Source organism: Podarcis melisellensis (genome assembly GCF_964234715.1).
Source record: "Podarcis melisellensis genome assembly, chromosome: 10".
Classification (NCBI taxonomy): Eukaryota; Metazoa; Chordata; class Lepidosauria; order Squamata; family Lacertidae; genus Podarcis; species Podarcis melisellensis.
Window position 1 is genome coordinate 74,850,473 of NC_138542.1, and position 19,240 is coordinate 74,869,712.

The 19,240-nt window shown below is 42.9% G+C and overlaps 2 protein-coding genes across 2 annotated transcripts in view; both read right to left on the bottom strand.

Moving 5' to 3' along the window:
- LOC309378673 (uncharacterized protein) overlaps positions 1-357 on the bottom strand; it is an 89,050-nt gene extending 88,693 nt beyond the window's left edge. The window contains exon 1 of the mRNA XM_081927187.1: positions 96-357. The gene's annotated coding sequence lies outside the window, so the exon portion shown is untranslated. The remainder of the gene's footprint in view (positions 1-95) is intronic.
- Positions 1-18,449, bottom strand: part of LOC309378640 (uncharacterized protein) — an 82,846-nt gene extending 64,397 nt beyond the window's left edge. Inside the window, exon 1 of the mRNA XM_081927114.1 lies at positions 18,440-18,449. The gene's annotated coding sequence lies outside the window, so the exon portion shown is untranslated. The remainder of the gene's footprint in view (positions 1-18,439) is intronic.
- Between the last annotated feature and the right edge of the window lie 791 nt (positions 18,450-19,240).

Genomic DNA, 19,240 nt, shown 5'->3' on the forward strand with positions numbered 1-19,240 from the left:
TGCCGGGATCCAGGCCCCACGGGAGGCGCTTGGGGGAGCTGGAGGGGTCTCTGGGTCCTCTTCTCCCCTCTCTCCCCCCCCCGGGACCCCTTTACCTTTGGGTCCTCGCTCCCGATTCTCCTCTTCTGCAACATCCACCGGGGGGGGGGTCCCGTGCCTCCTCCCTCCCCTTTCCGAAAAGCGCCCCCCCCCCCGAGCTACGGGGCAGAGCAGCAATCCGGAGTGGAAGCTCCACTTCCGGGAGAAGCAGGCAGGGTGGGAGGGGGCTCACCCCCCCCCCATTCCTGGAGCAGAAGCCGGATTGGAGGAGGAGGAGGAAGGGGTGGGACGTTTGGGGGCGGGATCTGGGGTTGTGGGGGCGGGGTGAGAGGAGGATGTGCCGGAAGGGGCGGGAAAGAATTGAGGGGGGGGGGAGTAGAAATCTGGATCAGGAGAGGGGGGAGGGGCTGATCCCGACAATCCAACAGCGAAGTCACAAAATGAGTTCTGCATGGAAATCAGATCAGACTCCGAGTTCCTGTTTTGGCAGCATGACAAGTCTGTCTGTCCATCTGGATCCCTGAGGATTCCTGCTCGCTGCCTTTTCCTGGCCAGCTGGAGAGATCACTGGAAAGGGAGGATTTCTTGACTCCAGAATCCATCACCGCAGACCCCTTTCATTCAGGCCTAGAGATCTGCTCTTTGGACACGTCTGCTTGGATCATGTGGATCACCAATGGATCATATGGATCATCACTGGATCATCCATGATGTCATACCCGTCTCACGGAGGGGGGGAGCTCAGGAAGAATCTCCTGCCACGTGACTGGGGCCGTCTGGAGGCTGACGGGGGTCAGACAGGGCTCCTGTTTTGCTCTCCGTACTATTTCAGCTCAGGTTTTCCTGGCAGAAGTTACATCTCATCAAGAAATGGGTGGATTCATTGAGGAAAGGGGGCTAAGCGGAAGCATCAGTTGCAAAGAGGCAAATGTGTCTACTTTGTAACCACCCAGGGAGTTGTGTTGCAAAGGCCATTTGCAGAAAGTTTCTGATAAGGAAAATTCTGGGTTGAGAGTCTACTCAAGAGCTCAGCTCATTGGGGGACAAGTCCCCTGCGTGTCCATGTGGTCAGTAAAAGAAGGAAATTCCAGCGAAGCAATTTGGAGCAAAACAGCAGTCAGTAGACTGAGATTCTTTATTGTTGTGCAACAGGTTCAACAACAGCGAGAGAACCCAGAGCAGGGGGCGACATTGACATTTAAAACTTTCCCACCATATCCCAGAATAGAGTTCTCACAGCATCATCAATATATCTTTTTTCAGGGCCTGCAAGACGGAGCTGTTCTGCCTGGCCTTTCGCCAAAGCACAGTCCGACCCCCCCCCCTCTCCTTCTGTAATCTTCATAGAACCCCAACCCGACAGTTGCCATTAATTTGATTCTGAATTGATTCTAGAATGTATTTTAATTAATTGACTGTGCAATTTTCTGTACACTGGGCTATTTTTACCTGTTGTTAGCCGCTCTGAGCCCGGCTTTGGCCAGGGAGGGTGGGATACAAATAAATTTATTATTATTAATTATTATTATTATTATTACAGTGGGATGAAGATCATATGAACTTAAGGCATTTGCAAACAACCTGGTAATAAGGGTAGAAACCCACTGGAAAGTATACCAACGGTGTTCAACAAGATTAATCAATTTGGCCAAGTCGCAGGTGTTAAATTGAATAAAAATTGAAATAATTGTTGGTAAAAATATGAGACAACAGAAGAAAAATGAGTAGAGACAGATAGCAGAGCTGGGGATAGAAAAGATGGTGAAAATTTTTGGAGTGTGGCAGACAACAAAAAATATAAACATTTTAAAAGATCATTATTGGTAATGAAAAATTCCGGGGTGAGAGACGACTCAACAGCCAAGCTCGTCGGGGTGCTGCTCCCCCGCGGGTCCATGTGGTCAGTAAAAGAAGGAAGCTCCAGCAAAACAGTGGTCAGTAGACCATGATCCTTATTGTTGTGCAGCAGGTCCCCACAGGAGTAAGAACCCCGAGTAAGGGGTGACCCCCCTCTTTTAAAACTTCCCACAGTATCCCAGAATACACTTGGAGCAGCATCACTGAGACATCATCACTACATCACTAGCATGCCACAAAGGGGAAGGGGTCTACAAGGGTGACACAAGTCCAACATAAGTTCTCTTTATCAGACCCCTTTCCCAACACCTCTTAACTCCCCATCACCGGAAGAACAATAAAACGCTTGACATTTCCTTGCCCTCAGGACTGGTCTGGAGATGGGCTTTCAGAACACCTGACTTGCTCAACTGCCTCTGCAGATGTCCATTGTTTCCCCTGATCACTCCCTGGGTGGGGGGCCGTGTCTGTGCTCTCACGCTTGGGGGATTATGGCGGGATGCCCTGTTCCTGCTGCCTGTTAGATTTCCAGCTCCGTGATTGCAGTCATGGCATTTTTGTCTATCACATGATGGTGTATGTTTTGACTCCACAGTGGGAAGTGATGGAGACTATGTCCCTGAAGTGAGACTATTGACCTTTGTTCTCTCTCTTTGCTGTCTGATGCTAGAGAGAGAGGGAGCCATGTTGCAGTGCTCCGTGTGTGTTTATATGTAAATAAAGTAGATTAGCCAAAATGCTGAGTTGCTGAGCTCTGTTACGCAAACTGCAAACACTCTGCAGATCCCTAAGTGTGCCGATGTCTGTTGGAATCAGTCGCTGTGAAGCTTTTGAAGCTCCCGAACGAATGACCAGGAGGGAGAGAACATGCCAGTCGGGCATGTGTCTCTACCAGGATCCTACTCGAGTGTAGGACGAGCGCTTGACACTGCCGATCTGATTTTCTGCTTCTTGGTTCACGGAGGGAGGTGGAGCCCAAATTCCCATTTCTTTAAGGATCAAAATGGCATTGGAATGAGGAGAATCAGTTAAAGTATGGATTTTCTATGAATTTATAAAACTAGGTATCTTCCCCGAGCTGTCAAGTCGAAAGGATATATTCAGGCATAATATTTGCAACCTTATCATCATCATGGCTTTCCCAGTCGCCAAGGTCATGTTAAAAACTAGGCTGTGGGACATAGATCGCCAGGAACTAATCTCAGCTGCGGAAAAAACATGGTCCCCTCTTTATTTTCGACTCTCTAGGGTGCAGGAATTTAACCTTAATTATTTACCATTTCTGTTTAACCCGCAAGAAAAAAGGGCTTTTTCACTGGCTAGGTTCAATTCTAATCCTTCTAACCTCCTTTGGGGCAGGTTTGTGGCTTTGGCAGAAGGAGATAGGATCTGCCCATGCGATGCCCACCTGGTGGAAACTCTAGCTGACATGGCCCTTAAATGTAAAATCTATGATGATCTCTGCCCACAATTTTTAGACCATCTATGCATTCCAACCTGGAAACCAGAGAAGGAGGTGGTACGATTCTTATTACAGGGGAGAGACCAGGAGCTCCCCAAGACAGTAGCTAAGTTCCTCTATTTGATTTTTTGTCGCCAAAGTAGGCTACAGGATCCTGCCCTTGCTGGAGAGATGAAATAGATTGCTTGCCTCTTCTTCCCTTTGGCAAATGACTGTACTGTTGAAATGGCGACGAGATCGCACTGGCCTAATTATTCTGAATGTAAGTGATGCCAATAAAGGTTTGATGATTTGTAACATTGCAACAACTTTAAAGATGTAGGTCCCACTTGTCATTTCCATAACAGTGCAAAAAAACCACAGTCACACAGACGCACCTGTCTTGCACGCTTGAGTAGAGCATCTCCAGGGCATGGGCCAAGTAGCAGCAGGGTAGGGGCCACGTGTAGAGCAAGTCCCACACTGAGGTCAAAAACACACCCAGAGGCAGCAGGACTTCTTCAGTAAGAGTTTACTGAGCTTTCAAAGCATACATTCTCACTGGGTCCCCAGTGAGGCACAAAACTTAGCTTCTGAGAGCAAATCCAGTTTAAGCAGTAAAAAAAATACAGCACACAGGATATCTAAGTCAGGCAGACACACCGGCAGAAGGGAGCAAGGGAGGAAAGAGGCTGGAACGACACAGGGCAATGTGTTTTGTCAGGGAATGGTCTGAAGATGAATATTCTCCTCTCCCCCCCCCCTCCTTCTCCTTTTTTTAATCTCAAACCCAAAAAGGAACAAAGTGCAAGCATCAAATTCAAAATCCATATTTGTATTCTGACATAAGCCTATTACATAGGTAAAGGTAAAGGGACCCCTGACCATTAGGTCCAGTCGTGGCCGACTCTGGGGTTGCGGCGCTCATCTCACTTTATTGGCCGAGGGAGCCGGCGTACAGCTTCCGGGTCATGTGGCCAGCATGACTAAGCCGCTTCTGGTGAACCAGAGCAGCGCACGGAAACGCCGTTTACCTTCCCGCTGGAGTGGTACCTATTTATCTACTTGCACTTTTGACGTGCTTTCGAACTGCTAGGTTAGCAGGAGCTGGGACCGAGAAACGGGAGCTCACCCCGTCACGGGGATTCGAACCGCTGACCTTTTGATTGGCAAGCCCTAGTCTCTGTGGTTTAACCCACAGCGCCACCCGCGTCCCTAAGCCTATTACATAGATTTCCTAAATTAAAATATACATAATCACTCTAGGTTTCCTCTTGCTGTATGTAAATGCAACACAGTTTAAAAAAATTATATTATAAATAATTTTATAGATTCCCACAAGCCCCCCCCACTCCCCTTCACCCATGTGTGATCTCAGTATTTTACTTCTTCCATCTTGTTGTGTTGTTATAGTTTTATAATTATTCAGTTAATTCTATTATTCTTTTCTTCCTTACCCCAGCACTTTTTACCCATTATCTATTAATATTTCAATTCCGGAACAATATTTTTTCATGTATTCCTTCACACCATCCCACTCTTTGATTATTCTCTGATTTGAGTGGCCTCTAATAAGTGCCGTCAATTTTGCCATTTCTACAAACTCGCAGAGTTTTTTTGCCATTCTAATAATGATGAGTTTTCATCCCCTCCCAGTTCTTTGCGATCAGTATTCTGGCCGCTGCAGTTGCGTAAAGGAATACATTTTTCTTCTCTCTGGGGTGTCATTAGATATTAGGCCTAACGAAATCTTAAATCATTTTCTCCATTTCTCAAACTTTTCTCAATCAACTTTGCCTATTATCGTTAGCATTTGAAAAAGAAACATTAACTTTGGCAGGATATTCATTTTAATCACTGAAATCCACCTCCATATTGATAACTTTAACCTTTGCCAAATCTCTAATTGATTTTTAACTTCTTTCCAGGTCTTCTTATACTGTAATTATCTTCAAACAAATTGATATTCCTCATTGTCAAATTTATCCCTAGATATTTTGCTTCTTGTACAATTTGTAATCCCATTTCTTGCTCCAAATTCTTTTTGCTCTGTTCGTCCATATTCTTAACCACCACCTTAGTTTTTTCTTTCTTTATCCTAAATCCTGACACCTTGCCAAATTCCTCCATCTGTCTCAGCAACTTGCTTATACTTCCTTTTGGTTCTTCTATCATTACAATCATATTTCAGCAAATGCTCTTAATTTATATTCGACTCTTCCTAGTGTTATACCTCTAATCTCCTCCTCTGACCTGATAACTTGATTTAGTACCTCCAATATTAAAATAAATAACAAGGGAGATAGGGGACACCCTTGTCTTGTTCTCCTTTCTATTTTAAAGTATTCAGTCATCTCCCCATTAATTATTAAATTTGCCTTTTGGTCTTGATAAATTGCTCTTAATCTGGGGAAAGGGAAGATTCATAGAAGCTTTTACAACCATATAATCAGGAAATCATTAATGAGAGTATGGGAGAGATATAAAGACTTACTGGAACAAAAGACTTCTTGGTGGCTTTCATCACATGAAGCATTACTGCTCAAACCACTTGGAAAGAAAGGAAAATGGCTCACATATGCTGATTTATTAAAGGAACATGATGGAAAATAGAAATTAAGAGATTATGATGAGATCAAAGACCACTTTCAGAGTTGGTTGCATTATCGACAACTACATGAAACATATAAAGAAGACTGTAAGAAAGGATTTAGTTATACTAGATCTAGGTTTCAAACGGAAGTGATTGAAGGGAAAGTGAAACTACTGAAGGCCGCATACAGCATACTATTAGAATGGGAGATGAAAGATGAAGAGGTAAAATCAGTTATGATTAAATGGGCACAAGGTGTAGATCACAACATTGTGATGGAGGATTGGGTTAAATTATGGAAAACTGACTTAAAATTTACAGATTGTTCCCTATTGAAGGAGAATTACATGAAGATGATGTACAGATGGTACACAACACCAGTGCAGTTAGGGAAAATGTACAAAACTAGTCCAAACATATGTTGGAAGTGTAAGGAAAAGGAGGGAACATTTTATCATATGTGGTGGGATTGTCAGGTAATTAAAAAAATTTGGGAAATGATACACAATGAACTGAAGAAAATGTTCCATTTAACATTTGTTTAAAAACCCGAGGCATTTTTGTTGAGGATTGTAGGGAAAGACCTGCCAAAAAAGTTGAAAAACGTCATGTTCTGGTAGCACAAGAATGGAAGACTGAAGAAACCCCAACTAAAGAATCATGGCAAGAAAAACTAATGGATTATGCAGAACTGGCAAAATTGACTCATAAGCTACGGGACAAGGATAACTGTGACTTTAAGGATGAATGGGAACCCTTTACAAAGTATCTGAAGACGCAACAAAGCGAACTGGACTCCTTGGCAGGTTTTGAATAAACATTCACAATTTTTTTACTGATAATAATTAGCTAAACAGTTGGAGGATCTATACAACTCTGTAACATGCAGAAAATAGCATTATTGGAGAAACCAAAGACTGGAACTGAGGGAAGTCGGGGGGTGGGGTGGGGGGGGGTGAGTTTTGTGGGGGGGAGGGGAGGGAAAATGGGGGAAAATAAGGATATGTTTTTGGAAAATATGTTTTGTTATAACTTTGAATAATTTTTTTTTAAAAAAAGATAAATTGCTCTTAATCCAGTTGATATCCTTGTTACCACTTCCATCTTTTCAATTATCTTCATCCACAAACCTCCAGGATACATTATCGAAGGCTTTCTCAGCACCCACAAAAACAGATGCAGCCTTCTTCCCTGGGTTCCAGTCAAGATATTCAATAGTATCAATCGCAATCACAATTTTTTCTTTTCCCATTCTGGGTAAGTCTTTCCCCTGCAAATAATTTTTTATATCTTCTTCTGTTTCCTTGCCTATATTACATAAATTTTTGAAGTGGTTGATAAAACACTTGTTTGTTTCTTCTCGTTTTCTCGCCGTCTTTGATTTTATCTATTAATCTCTCTTTCTGTCTCTTCTTCAGTTGCCATGCCAGTATTTTGCTGGGCCTATTTGCAAATTCAAAGGATCTCTGTTTCATCCATCTTATGTTATTTTGGATTTCAACGCTTAACAATGATGAGAATTGTGTTTGTAATAACTTGATTTTTGGTGCTACCTTTTTATTTTTTGGTTCCTTTGCTAGTATTTTTTCATTGCTCGCTATTTCTTTTCTTAACTGCTCTAAGTTTCTCTCATAAGCTATCTTTTCCCCTGCATTTTGCTGTATATAGAAGCCTCTAAGAAATGCTTTACTGGCATCCCAAATTATTATTATATCAGTGTCTTGTGATTTATTGATTTCAAAGAATTATTTCAACAATTCTTGTGCTTTAATCACCAAATTTTCATCGTTTAATAAATTCTCATTTAATCGCCATCCTGTATTACCCTTTTGTTTATTTTCTAATTCTAATATCACTGGATTATGATCTGTTATTGTCTTTGGGTGAATCTCTGTTTTTTAATTTTTATTATTAAATTATTTGAGATCTAGATTGCATAAATTCTCCCTGACGATTGTTAGGCTTCTGAAAAGTGTGTGAACTGTTTCTCCAGTGGATTTTTGTCTCTCCATGCATCCCTTAGGTTTAAGCTGTCCACCATTTGAAAAAATGTATGTGGTAGTCTCCCTTTTCTAGATATTCTGTCCCTTTCTGTCCTGTCCATTTCTAATGAAGGGACTCTGTTGAGGTCCCCCACCTTAAGGGGGGAATCCATTCTCAGGCCGATCAGCTTTCCTCAGAAGAGGAGCTGGAGGGGGGAAAGTCATCCCCTTCGTTTCCAGTGGTCTCAGAAGGAGGGAGAGACACAGACACAGAACAGATTAGAGAAGAATTACCTAGCTATGAGAAAATGCCAAGAGAAACAGACTCAGCTGGCCCTGAAGCAGGAAGACAGATTTCCTCTGAGTTCTTTGCTGTGAAGAAGAGTGGACTCTGAGAGGAACATGTCCCACACTCCATACATATAAATGGGTTCTCCCCTTTGAAGGTCCCTTGATGTTTCTTAAACATTGCATTATAGCTAAAGCACTTTCTGCAATCCTTCCATTTAAAGGGCTTCTACTCTTTGAGTTATTGATGGTATGTAGGGTGTCAACTGTTGAAGTTCTTCCTGGCCATGAGTCTGTTGATGTAGGACTTCCACTAGGACTGAGCCTCAATATACTTTCCTGACGATTATATGGTTTTCTCTTGTGTGAGTTTGTTGATGTAAATCAAGGGTTCCACTCTGGCTGAAGCTCCTTCCACATGCCATACATTTAAATGGTTTCTTCCCTGTGTGTCTGCTGAGGTTTTCTAATATTTCCGCTTTGACTGAAGCTTTTTCCACAATTCATGCATTTAAATGGTTTCTCCCCTGTGTGAGTCCGCTGGTGTAATTTAAGGTCTCCATTCTGACTGAAGCTCTTTCCGCACTCAATGCATTAAAAAGGTTTCTCCCCGGTGTGAGTCCGTTGATGTATATTGAGGTGTCCACTCTTACTGAAGCTCTTTCCACACTCCATACATTTAAATGGTTTCTCCCCTGTGTGAATCCGTTGATGTGTTTTAAGGTCTCCATTCTGACTGAAGCTCTTTCCGCAGTCAATGCATTTAAATGGTTTTTCCCCTGTGTGAGTCCGTTGATGACTTCTAAGGGTTGCATTGAAACTGAAGCTCTTTCCACATTCCATGCATTTAAATGGTTTCTCCCCTGTGTGAGTCCGTTGATGTATATTGAGGTGTCCACTCTTACTAAAGCTCTTTCCACACTCCATACATTTATATGGTTTCTCCCCTGTGTGAATCCGTTGATGTGTTTTAAGACCTCCATTCTGACTGAAGCTCTTTCCACAGTCAATGCATTTAAATGGTTTTTCCTCAGTGTGAGTCTGCTGGTGTAATTTAAGGTCTCCTTTTTGACTGAAGCTCTTTCCGCACTCCATACATTCATATGGTTTCCCCCCTGTGTGAGTCCGTTGATGTGATCTAAGGCCTGAATCGTATCTGAAGCTCTTTCCACATTCCATACATTTATATGGTTTCTCCCCTGTGTGAGTCCGTTGATGTGTTCTAAGGTATCCATTTCGACTGAAGCTCTTTCCGCACTCAATGCATTTAAATGGTTTTTCCCCTGTGTGAGTCCGTTGATGTATTCTAAGTGTTCCAATCTGACGGAAGCTTCTTCCACACTCCATACATTCATACGTTTTCTCCCCTGTGTGAGTCTGTTGATGTGATCTAAGGCCTGCATCGTAACTGAAGCTCTTTCCACATTCCACACATTTAAATGGTTTCTCCCCTGTATGAATCCGTTGATGTTTTTTAAGGTCTGCATTCTGACTGAAGCTCTTTCCACATTCCATACATTTAAATGGTTTTTCCCCTGTGTGAGTCCGTTGATGTATTCTAAGGGCTCCATTTTCACTAAAGCTCTTTCCGCACTCTATACATTTATATGGTTTCTCCCCTGTGTGAGTCCGTTGATGCATATTGCGGTGTCCACTCTGACTGAAGCTCTTTCCACACTCCATACATTTATATGGTTTTTCACCAGTGTGAGTTCGCTGGTGTAATTTAAGTTCTCCATTCCGACTGAAACTCTTCCCACACTCCCTGCATTCATATGGTTTCTCCCCTGTGTGAGTCTGGTGATGTGTATTGAGGTGTCCACTCTTACTGAAGCTCTTTCCACACTCCATACATTTATATGGCTTTTCACCCGTGTGAGTCCGTTGATGTGAACTTAAGTGTCCACTCTTACTGAAGCTCTTTCCGCACTCCCTGCATTTAAAAGGTTTTTCACCCGTGTGAATCCGTAGATGTGAACTTAAGTGTCCACTCTGACGGAAGCTTTTCCCGCACTCCATGCATTTAAATGGTTTTTCCCCTGTGTGAGTCCGCTGGTGTATATTGAGGAGTCCTCTCTGACTGAAGTTCTTCCCACACTCCCTGCATTGGAATCCTTTCTTGCCCATGTGAGTCCGCTGATGTGTTCTAAGTTGTCCACTATCAGTGAAACTTTTTCCACACTCCATACCTTTCAATGGTTTCTCCCCTGTTGCAGTTTGTTGATGTGAGCTATGTGTGCTCATTCAATGAAGCATATTCCACATTTCACACTTTTTTATTTCTATTCCTAATGAAATGAAAGGTGCCCCATCCCCTGGAGTTTTGACTGTCTTCTCCATCTCTTTCTTCAGAGTGGGAGGAAAGGGAATCCTGTTTCGGTTTCAAGGAAGAGAACAAATGGAAAGAGAGCACATCAAATGCCATTAGCACTATCTTATATCAATATATCCTACATTCCCCTGCCTCCTACCCATGTTCCCAACTTTTAGGAAATGAAAAAGCAATGTCATCAAATGATAGTAATGCATCACCACCTTTCATAATCCTCAATCATCGTTAATAAAGCAGCATGATCCTGAACACAGCCTTTTCAAATCAATTGTTTCCTCACAGGAAAGGCAGCCCTCTCTTTCTCTGGTCCATTGTTCCTTTGGACATTACCCATCCTCTGCATCATAATCCTCCATCCACCTCTGTCTCTTAATGAATCACCTGCACAGTCCCATTGGCCACAGGAGGTCCATGTGGACCATTTTTGGAGACCCAGGTCTACATCTTTTCCAGGGACTGTGGTCTGGGTCAGTCAGAGAACTAGTGACAAGGCTTGGTGCTTGGGGTCAGCTGAATGGGTGCTCAGGGAAGCTCCTGTTCTTGGAGATGGACCTCTGTCTACATGCCTCACATTGCATTGAGAGAGTAGGAGAACCAGGAGGAATGCAGCTGGCACATGGGAATCCCAGACGGAAACACCCACCCCAATTGCTCCTTATAGTAATGATGTGCTGCATTTCACAAGGTGCCCTGTGATATTCTTGTAAAGAAGCTGTAAAATGCGGACTTGACTCATCTTTGTTATTCATCTCGGTCCTGGAAGTGCTCTTAAATATGATCAGAGGAGACCGGTTGGTGGAAGGTATTCAGGTCGGAGCGAAACAGTATAAACTTAAAGCATTTGCAGATGACCTAGTATTGACCTTACAGGAGCCAGAGCCAAGTACCAAAAGGGTATTGCAATTGATTTATGAGTTTGGTCGGGTGGCGGGATTTAAACTTAACAAGCAAAAAACTAAGGTTTTGGGGGGAAAATTGACCTCTTTAGAATCAGAAAGGTTTCAGAAAGAGACAGAGTTAAACGTGGTTAAAAAAGTAAAATACCTGGGGGTAAACATAACAGCGAAGAACATGAATTTATTTAAAGATAATTATGAAAAATGCTGGTCTGAAATTAAAAGGGATCTAGAAGTTTGGTCAAGACTGAAACTTTCCTTGTCAGGACGTATTGCTGCTATTAAGATGAATGTATTGCCAAAAATGTTGTTTTTGTTTCAAACTTTGCAGATTGTGGACAAAATGGAGTGTTTTGGGAAGTGGCAGAGAGATATCTCTAAATTTGTCTGGCAGGGCAAAAAGCCCAGAATTAAGTTTAAGATATTAACTGATGCTAAAGAAAGAGGGGGCTTTGCCCTGCCAGACTTAAAGTTGTACTATGAATCAGCAGCTTTCTGCTGGTTGAAGGACTGGCTGCTTCTTGAAAACACGGATGTTTTAGATTTGGAAGGATTTAACAATGCTTTTGGATGGCATGCATACTTGTGGTATGACAAGGTTAAAATACATAAGGCTTTCAAGAACCATGTTGTCAAAAAAGCAGTGTTCAATGTCTGGACAAAATATAAAGACTTACTGGAAAATAAGACCCCAAGGTGGTTATCACCAATGGAGGCTAAGGCCCCGAAAAGACTCAATATGGAGGTCAAATGGCCGAAATATTGGGAAATAATAGAAAAAGATGGAGATAACTGGAGGTTGCAGAGTATGGAGAAAATAAAAGATAAAGTGCGAGATTGGTTACATTATGCTCAGATTAAGGGTACAACATCATGTTTGCTGACTGGGAAAAATTATGGACCACCGGTCTGAGATTCACGGCATGTAATGCCTTGAAAGAAAACATTATGAAAATGATATACAGGTGGTACATGACCCCAGTCAAGCTTGCAAAGATATACCATCTGTCTGATAATAAATGTTGGAAGTGTAAAGAAGCTGAAGGAACATTCTTTCACCTCTGGTGGACTTGCCCTAGAGTGAAAGCTTTCTGGGAAATGATATATAATGAGCTGAAAAAGGTATTTAAGTATACCTTCCCTAAGAAACCAGAGGCCTTTCTCTTAGGCATTGTTGGCCAGAGAGTGCAAAAGAAGGACCGAACCTTTTTTATGTATGCTACAACAGCAGCAAGGATGCTCATCGCTAAATGCTGGAAAACTCAAGATTTGCCCACACTGGAAGAATGGCAGATGCAACTGATGGATTATATGGAACTGGCGGAAATGACTGGCAGAATTTGAGACCTGGGAGAAGAACTGGTGGAGGAGGATTGGAAGAAATTTAAGGACTATCTACAAAAACATTGTAAATTGTATGAATGTTAAGAAAGATGTAAGATTAGATAACACGGTTCCAACAAATTAGTTATAAGGAATATGAAATCTAAATGCAATTGAAAGAAAAGACAAATTTTGGATTAATAGTATGTTAAAACTAAGTTTCCAAAAGAGTGATCTAAATTTTCTAAAATTTGAGACTTAATATTGGAAAATTACATTACATGAATTGAAACAAGTTAATAAATTGCTGGCAAAATTTAAGAGTTTGGAATGCAGGAACAAGAGTTGTGAGGAAGTCCAATGATGAGAATGAAATGTGGATACTGGAAAATATTATGTTATTCTGTATGTTTTTTATTGTTCAAACAAAATGGCAGGATTTAAACTGAACAAACAGAAAACGAAAGTGCTGGAGAAAAATCTAACAATGGCTGAAAAAGAGAAGTTTCAGAGTGAAACAGGTTTGGTGATAATGAAAAAAGTGAAGTACCTGGGGGTAAACTTAACATCTAAGAATGTGAACTTATTTAAGGACGATTATGATAAATGTTGGACAGAGGTAAAGAAAGATCTAGAAATATGGTCAAGGTTGAGACTTTCCTTGTTAGGCTGAATTGCTGTTATTAAGATGAATGTGTTGCCTAGAATGTTGTTTTTATTCCAAACGTTGCAGATTTTGGACAAGATGGACTGTTTCAAGAAGTGGCAGAAAGATATATCTAAATTTGTCTGGCAGGGCAAAAAGCCCAGAATAAAATTTAAGATTTTAACTGATGCAAAAGATAGAGGGGGGTTTGCCCTGCCGGACTTAAGACTCTACTATGAATCGGCAGCTTTTTGCTGATTGAAACATTGGCTGCTTCTTGAGAATACAGACATTTTGGATCTGGAAGGGTTCGATAACAGATTTGGTTGGCATGCATATATATGGTATGACAAGGTAAAAGTGCATAAGGGTTTTAAAAACCATATTGTCAGGAAAGCATTATATAATGTCTGGATGCGGTATAAAGATTTGCTAGAAAGTAAAACTCCCAGGTGGTTGTCACCAATGGAAGCTAAAGAGGTGAAAAAACTTAATATGGAGTCTAAATGGCCAAAATACCGTGAAATTTTAGAACAAGATGGTGAAAAAGTTAAATTACAGAGTTATGAGAAATTAAAGTCCAAAGTACGAGACTGGTTGCATTACCATCAGATAAATGAGGCATTTAAACAGGACAGGAAAATAGGCTTCCAGAAGGAGAGGTCAAAACTAGAAACAGAATTGCTAGAACCCAATACTAAGAACCTGTCAAGAATGTATAATTTGCTGTTGAAATGGAATACACAGGATGAAACGGTGAAATCAGCTATGATTAAATGGGCACAAGACATCGGTCATGACATTATGTTTGCTGACTGGGAACAGTTATGGACCACCGGTGTTAAATTTACGGCATGTAATGCCTTAAGAGAAAACATAATGAAAATGATTTATAGGTGGTACATGACCCCAGTCAAGCTTGCAAAAATTTATCATTTGCCCAATAATAAATATTGGAAGTGTAATGAGACTGAAGGTACTTTCTACCACCTTTGGTGGACCTGCCCGAAGATTAAAGCCTTTTGGGAAATGATCTATAATGAAATTAAGAAAGTCCTTAAGTGGACTTTTCCTAAGAAACCTGAGGCTTTTCTCCTGGGCATGGTTGGCCAACTGGTGTCAAGGAAGGCCAGGACGTTTTTCATGTATGCCACCACAGCAGCAAGAATCCTTCTGGCAAAGTATTGGAAGACGCAAGAACTACCTACTCTGGAAGAATGGCAGACGAAGGTGATCGACTACATGGGACTGGCAGAGATGACCGGCAGAATCCGTGACCAGGGGAAGGAGACAGTGGAAGAAGATTGGAAGAAATTTAAGATATATCTTTAAAATTGTTGTAAAATTGAGGAGTGTTAAGATGTCAGGGAATAAGAAATAAGAATAAGAAATTGCAGCTGTAATTAATAAGTTAAAGAAAAAGGAATGTAATGAAAGTGAATTAATTAATTAATTAATTAATTGGAGGAGTTGCTAAAGAAATGTAAAACAAGGATGCAGCAAAAGGGAGGTATGGGGAAGTCGGAGAAGTAAGGTGTACGAAAATAAGATTATGAAATTATACATGTTTATATGTTTGTATGTTTTTGTTTTGTCTATTGTTTGTTTTGATTATGTGTTTGGAAAACAAATAAAAATTTATTTTAAAAAAATATTTTTTAATAAATATTATTATAAAAAAAAAAATGCGGACTTGACTATGCTACCACTCAGTGGATTTGTAACTGGCTGACTGACCGAACCCAAAGGGTGCTCATCAATGGTTCCTCTTCATCCTGGAGAAGAGTGACTAGTGGGGTGCCACAGGGTTCTGTCTTGGGCCCGGTCTTATTCAACATCTTTATCAACGATTTGGATGATGGACTCAAGGGCATCCTGATCAAATTTGCAGATGACACCAAACTGGGAGGGGTGGCTAACACCCCAGAGGACAGGATCACACTTCAAAACGACCTTGACAGATTAGAGAACTGGGCCAAAACAAACAAGATGAATTTCAACAGGGAGAAATGTAAAGTATTGCACTTGGTCAAAAAAAATGAGAGGCACAAATACAAGATGGGTGACACCTGGCTTGAGAGCAGTACATGTGAAAAGGATCTAGGAGTCTTGGTTGACCACAAACTTGACATGAGCCAACAGTGTGACGCGGCAGCTAAAAAAGCCAATGCAATTCTGGGCTGCATCAATAGGAGTATAGCATCTAGATCAAGGGAAGTAATAGTGCCACTGTATTCGGCTCTGGTCAGACCTCACCTGGAGTACTGTGTCCAGTTCTGGGCACCACAGTTCAAGAAGGACACTGACAAACTGGAACGTGTCCAGAGGAGGGCAACCAAAATGGTCAAAGGCCTGGAAACAATGCCTTATGAGGAATGGCTAAGGGAGCTGGGCATGTTTAGCCTGGAGAAGAGGAGGTTAAGGGGTGATATGATAGCCATGTTCAAATATATAAAGGGATGTCACATAGAGGAGGGAGAAAGGTTGTTTTCTGCCGCTCCAGAGAAGCGGACATGGAGCAATGGATCCAAACTACAAGAAAGAAGATTCCACCTAAACATTAGGAAAAACTTCCTGATAGTAAGAGCTGTTCGACAGTGGAATTTGCTGCCAAGGAGTGTGGTGGAGTCTCCGTCTTTGGAGGTCTTTAAGCAGAGGCTTGACAACCATATGTCAGGAGTGCTCTGATGGTGTTTCCTGCTTGGCAGGGGGTTGGACTCGATGGCCCTGGTGGTCTCTTCCAACTCTATGATTCTATGATTCTATGATTCTATCCTAAACTGACACTGAAAAAGCTGGATATTCAAGGCAAATGGATAACTGTACTTAGTGAAAACTTCAACCTTGAATATGTAGTGTTGATGGCCTGAAGCTGTGTTATTTCTAGAGACATGAATTTCTTCCTGTTCTGTCTCAAATATAATAATTATACGATATCATGGGGTGTTAGGGGAGCGGTAGTACCTTTGGTGGGGGACATGTCATGCACCTTATGGGGTAATTTATCCACCACTGGTCCCCACCCCTGAACTCAGCTCTCACCTGTAGTTTCCAGAAGCTGTAAGTGTGTAACAGGAGCGACAATCCCAGGAACAGCTCCAACCGGCCGGCAAAACTAGGTGTGTATACCTGATGGGTCTCAAACCCTTGATGGGTTGGGGAATTCTGCTGCAGGTGAAGGCAGGCCCTGGTGGATGGAGAGGATGAGACCAAAAGTGAATCCCACAGTCAAGAAGGCAGATTCTGCCCATTCTGCAGAGGAAAGTGAAGGGCAGATGGGGCTCATGAGTCGGGGAAGGGAGCCCATTGAGAAGGAAAACTCTGGTCCTAAACCTTCACTGCCTTGTGAGTTATGTTCAGGAGAAGAAAAGGCTATGGAGGGAAATCCACACAAATCCAGAGTGGAGTCTCTAAGACAGTTGCATGGTGTCCTGCACACCTTCTTCATTCAACTCCTGCAGCCAAGCTGGTGCCAAACATACTGCCCTGCTTTCCTTGGGACCATATCAGCCGGGCTGAGAAGGGGGTCTGGTTGTCTAGGCAGCCCAGGACCCCCAAACACACTGACCAGGCAGTGCTGCTAACACAGAAGTTTCAGGCGGAGAGATGAGCTCAGACCTATGTATCAAAGTCTCTCCGATGTAGAACAAGGAAAACAGAAGCGCTATTTACATCATACGTCACTGTAAATGTATTCAAAATATTTTTTTTCGAAGAAAAGACAAGCATGTATCAGGTGGCCCCTTGAAAACTATTTAAAGTATTGTGGCTGGAGCTCTTGGGGGTGCAGGACCAGGAAAGCTTCTTCCACCCTGATCCTTCCAATGGGGATTCATACCTAATCATGGGAATGAAACTGCCCTGGTTGTGCTGCTTGATCATCTCCAATGGGCTAGAGACCAGGGGGAAAGCTCTTTCCTGGTTCTGCTGGATCTCTCAGTGGCTTTGGAGACCTCTGACCATAGTATCCCTCTGGACCCTCTAGAGGAGCCGGGGGGCTGTTATGCAGTGGTTCCCCTCCTTCCTCCTGGGCCATGTCCAGAAAGTGGTGTTCAGACCCCTGGATGCTTACTTGTGGGGTTCCTCAGGGCTCCATCCTCTCCCCCATGCTTTTAATATCTATATGCAGCCACTGGGAAAGATCATCAGGGGGTTTGGGTTGGGTGTTCACCAGTATGTGGATGATGCCCAGCTCTTCCTCTCTTTAAAATTGGAACCAGTGAAGGCGGTGAATGCCCTGTGTGTCTGTTTGGAGGTGGTTGGAGGATGGATGGCAGCTAACAGATTGAGGTTGAATCCTGACTAGACAGAAGTACTGCCCCTGGGGGACAGGGGAGAGGCAGGTGTTGGTGACTCCCTGGTCCTGATGGGTTAACTGTGCTCCTAAAGGACCAGGTGTGCAGCCTCGGGTTTGATTTTGAACTCACAGCTGTCCATGGAGGTCAATTCTATGTCCAGTGCAGCTGTCTACCAGCTCCATATGGTGTGCAGGCTGAGACCCTCCGTGCCCGCTGACTGTCTCACCAGAGTGGTGCATGCTCTGGTTATCTCCTGGTTAGACTACTGCCATGTGCTGTACATGGGGCTACTTTTGAAGGTGACTCAGAAACGCACCCGCTGTAAGTTTAAAAAGGGGAATGTTACTCTGCTAAATTGTACAATTTGTTAACACAAGTTGGAAAGGATATAATCAAACAATATGTCCTCTCCTGCGTCCTTGAACATTCCCACAGTGTCATGGTTGCATTTCTCAGGCATAGAAAAGTACAGATCTAATGTATAGCAATAATTCCTAACCTATTGATTCAAGAAGGTTCTGGTAGTTTTACTCTGTATGATTCAAAGCTGGTGTTTTCTCTAGATCATGGGGAGGCAAACTAAGGCCCGAGGTATAAATACTATGATGATGATGATCTTGTGGGGGTTTTTTTTAGTTATTTTGGAGCTTGTACTGTTATATCAGCTCATAAAATGTTATGGGTGGAGAAAATCACAGGGTTGCCATAAACTATAATCCCACCCACGAACGCTCATTCACATACACTCTGTAAATTTGGGGAGGTCACACACCTCACCTGTGCTAATACTGGCAGTCTTTGGCCTGCACAGGCACACACAGTGAGTAGAGCCTCCAGCCACAGGCACTGTCTATCATGAAAATGGGTCCTTTGACTGGGAAGATTCATGCAATCGCTGTCATCGGATGCAGATGGGTTGTATCTCAGCTTGTCAGTCACTCTGACATTGCCTACAAAGAATAGGGGGAACAGAAATGCTTTTGAGGTGCAGCTTCCGTATCAATCCTGAGAGCCATTCCATGGACTCTGCACCTCTGTTTCTGATGACAGGTGTACATTATCCTCATCCTCAATGAACCAGGCAGTGGAAAAGACAATAAAGATGGAAGCCTGAGAGAGAGGAAAAGGTTTCTGGCTGCTTCCTTGCGGAAACCAAGAGCTGCTTCTGAGAAGGCCCTCCCCGCTCCCCTCTTCCTGGACAGGGCAGGGGTTATGGGGGCTTATGGGGTGGGAAAAGGATGGAGATTACAGGAAAGAAGGGTGGGGGGACAGGACCCCCCCCCACTTTCCAGAGATCCCTCTCTGGTTGCCTTGAAGGGGGGGGGTTGATTTCTGGGTGGGAGGGAGAAGCCAAGGCTGTCCCATCGGAGAATCCCGCAGCTGCCACAATGGAGATGCCCCCCATAGACTGTCCTTTCTATCTCCCCCCCCAATGTTGCCCTTCCCTGCCACAGAGATGCTCCCCTCCGTCCTCCCCCACTTCCCTGACCCCCCTCCCTCTGTCCTAGTCTCCCCTGAACCCAGATGCCCCCCTTGGCGCGGCTC